The sequence below is a fragment of the Chenopodium quinoa genome, unplaced genomic scaffold, assembly GCF_001683475.1.
Source record: "Chenopodium quinoa cultivar QQ74 unplaced genomic scaffold, ASM168347v1, whole genome shotgun sequence".
In the NCBI taxonomy this organism is placed as follows: Eukaryota; Viridiplantae; Streptophyta; class Magnoliopsida; order Caryophyllales; family Amaranthaceae; genus Chenopodium; species Chenopodium quinoa.
Genome location: NW_018743593.1, coordinates 862,829 through 866,920, shown reverse-complemented (window position 1 = coordinate 866,920; position 4,092 = coordinate 862,829).

Below are 4,092 nucleotides of genomic sequence, written 5' to 3'. Positions count from 1 at the left end.
CTCCAACCGTCGATGCCACAAGTCAATGTATTGGGCATGCTCCGTCCGCCAGTTCCTGTCGCTCTTTCCCCGACGGTCAATGCGGTGCAGCCGGGCACTAGTGTCACAATGCTGGGGGACAGTCTGTCGTAGTCCAAACTGTCGCATGACTCGATCTGGTAGGTGACCCTCGACGACCTCAAAACAGATCAGGGGGACCCTAGAACGCCACTGCGCCTGATGATCTAGCAGATGTGGAGGCATGGCAGCAACTAAATCAGCTTCATACGGGTCCCATGTCATCTGCGATAACACATAAAAAGTAACATAATAAACAGGTTAGTGCATATTAAATATGTTAAGAGTATACATAATAAATAACAATTTCATAAACAAATTAAAGATTTCACCTGATCCTCGGTCAGTCGATCAAGGGCGTCTCGGTAGTACGGCAGGCCCCTCGCCGCATGCGCATATGTCAGCTTGGGGACCGCCCATCTGCAAGCGTACGCCTCGTCAGCGGAAGGCCGTGGTGGAGGAATGTACCGCTCATACTGCTGGTCCTGATCCTGCTGCCCCTGACGATGTATAGCAGGCCTACCTGGCCTGCATACATGGATGTGCTCCCAAGACCAATACTGGACATCAAACACACAAAACTAGGTTAATTGTAAACTAAGTAAGAACTTTCCGAATTAAATTGTTAACAGATAGGTAAGTTACCTGAAGCAAAAATAACGGTCCGCTGATCTCACGAGAACCCCGGCGGGATGCTCTACACAGATGGCGATACAACATCGCCAGACAAGCACTGCCCCAGCTGTAGCCACGAATATGCTCCCAGTCATGGTATACCAGCTGCAGGTAAATGATCTGTAAATGGCTGCCACTCTTGCCACCGAACAACACACCCGAGATGAGCAGAAAAAAGGTACGCTCGAGCATGTCTCGCAATAGTGGCCTCATCAGCACCATCAGGCAACACATGAAAAGTGTCGCGTATCCAGCCGGTCCTCAATCCGCCGCCCCTGATATCGTCCGGTCCTGGCTGAACCCCGAGAACCTGAGCTACATAACCAGGGGGATCGGCCAACGCAGATCCAGACACCGGACTCCCATGAATGGGAAGCCGTGTGAGTATCGCCACGTCTCGCAACGTCACGGTCGCCTCCCCAACAGGTAGATGGAAGGAGTGCGTCTCCTGCCTCCATCTCTCCACAAGCGCAGTAACAAGCGTTGGGTCGACCTCTCTGAACGCCATCCGATGTATACCCATGAAGCCAGCGTACTCCACGAAAGGCAGAATACGGGGATCGATAACCCAATCGCCAAGGAACGCGACAGTGTAGTGCCTGCATGTCAGTATGCCCGCCGGATCAACCGACTGACTCCAAATGTCAACGCTACGATGTGTGTCCTGTAGTGTAAGGACAAAAGGGTCGGTGGGTCCGGGTGTCCTATCTCGGGTGTCCATGGTATCTGTTCATAAACAGTTATAATCCAACAATTAAAAAGTAAAAATTACATATAAGCGATAACAAAATACAGAATTTCAAATCTCATACTTCAATCTAAAAATCCAACTGTTACAATCATTTGAAATGTAGAAATACAATCACCATACTATTCTACTACATCACTCTAGATAACAGAAAAAATAAAAAATTAGTGCCCGGTCGATCTAGAGGGACACGATCTCTTGTGACTATGGTAAAGCCGTCTGAGTGCTCACTTTTTTTGGTGCCTCGTAGCGATCAACCATAATTCTTCTTGCACCGCAGATGAAGGACCTTCTCATTCAAGGTCACTGTGGTGTAGAATTGGTTCCTTTGTATAGAATACTTCTTCACCATTTCCTGAAGCAGTTTCTTAGATTCAAAGAACATACCCTTCTCAAACTCCCCCCCCCCCCCCCCCCCCGATCACAAATGTTGTATGACTACCTGATTCAGCCTAATATTGATCAACCTCATAATTCTCATTTACTTGACTTAACCAAGGAATAGGAGTTCTAACCATGGCCTCCCCACCTTCCATGTATGTAGAATCAACATCCATGTTATCTAGAATTGGTTCCTCCTCTTTGCTCTCAGCCTCATCATTTGTTTCCCGGAGCGCATCATATAGAGACAACTCGTTATTCACCATATGTTGTAGATTTTCAAGATGATTCACCAATGGTTGAGACGGTGATGTATGATCATCATGCTGCGTAGGTGAATAACTTTGGAGTTGCATGGGAGAAGATATAACTGTGTTCGATGTCGAAGGCCCAGATTGGCCAAACATTGTCGTAGATGTTCCACCATATACAGGTGAAGCTATATGTGAACTCAACGACATCTGGAACCGATCGTCATGAAGCAGTCTGCTGAAGGACCCCATCCCATATTCAGTTGATGGAATGTCTTGTGAGGGCATTCGGAAGGACTCTGTGTAACCGGAAAAATAAGTAGTTTGTTGATCTGGTCGAGTACTTTGTTGCGTACACGTAGACACTATTTCTACATATATCTCATGTGGATAACCCCTCATTAAAACAGCGCTCCTCAAAGCTTTCAAATGTCTATCGTTAGAACAAGGTAACACTTGAACCGCATTATTAGTCTCAAACCTCATTTGAATGTTAAGTTGTACATTCATTCGGTTTAAGCCAATAATGCTATGAACCTCGTTCATCAGATCGTTGAAAGTCATGTCTGGTCCAAGTGGCAATGGTTCCATATTTCCACCACTATACTGGACATTCGGTCCATCAGACACAAATTCACCCCCCCATCGGCATAACAAAGCTGCGTTTTGTGCAGCTATATTCTATACAACAACCAAAAACACATCTTAATTGCATGCAATCTCCACCAATTCGCACAATAACAACCAAGAAATTCACACTACAAACATAATTAACCATCATTGTTCCAATTCACATAACAACCAAAACAAAGTACACAACGAACATATTCACACTAACAACCAACGTATTCTACATAACATAATTTTCGTAATTAAACGACAATGTAGGCTATTTTATCAAATTAAAACAACAATTTCATCAACAATATCAACAATTTCATCAACATTTTCAACATTTTTACCAAACATTTCCACAATTTCATCATAAACTTTCTTACTAAACTAACATCAATTTAGGGCTTTTATACTAAAGTATTATCAAATTACAACAAACTAACTTAGAATTATCAACATAATTATCAATTTACATCAAACTAACTTAGAATAATCAACAACATTATCAAATTAAAACAATGTACTATATAATTATCAAACTAACCTAGGTTTTAAAATTTTAAAAACAAAGAGAAGTACCAACAATGTCATTAAATGAAGAGGAGAGTTTGAGAGAGAGTACCAACAAGGCGGCGACGGCGGCGGCAGCAGCACACTTTCCGGTGGCGGGGAGGCCTAGTACAACGACGGAATATCCGTTTTAGAGAGTTTGAGCAAGTTTGAGAGAGTTTGAAGTAGAGTGAATAATGTGATGTCGCGGTTTTCTGTGGCAATATACCAGCAAAAACCGCTGACTGAGGCAGCGTCTTTCCCTTGTTAATGAAACGCTGCCTCAGGCAGCGTTTTAGAAACTACCTAAAAACGCTGCCTCAGTCCGCGTTTCACTGTATTTCATGTTTTTTTAATTTGGCATTTTAAAATTCGAAATTTTAAAAAAAAATAAAAAGGAATAAAACGCTGATCGAGTCAGCGTTGAAGCTCAGTTTCGTAAATAGTTTTGCCACGCGTCTATTTTCGTAAATTGTTTTTCAATTAGGCTCAGTTTCGTAAAAAATCCCAAATACATTAAGCTAAACATGTTCCTCTCTTTTGACATAAGATTATATGACTCTAACCTCTCACCCAAAAGTGTTTTTGTGTGAGAGTGGTGTGAGAACCATAGGGAACGTGACTACAAATACAATTAAGTACCATTTTTGTGTCGGAATTTCATTTTCAGTTAGTGATTTACATCACGACACACCATATTTGTTGTGTTGATTATAAGATCAATTGATCAACATATCAATCTTATTGTTTATTCCTCTCTCGTAGTCTTGAAAACATCTTATTTTACAACAATTTAATTGAAAACGAAATTATTAA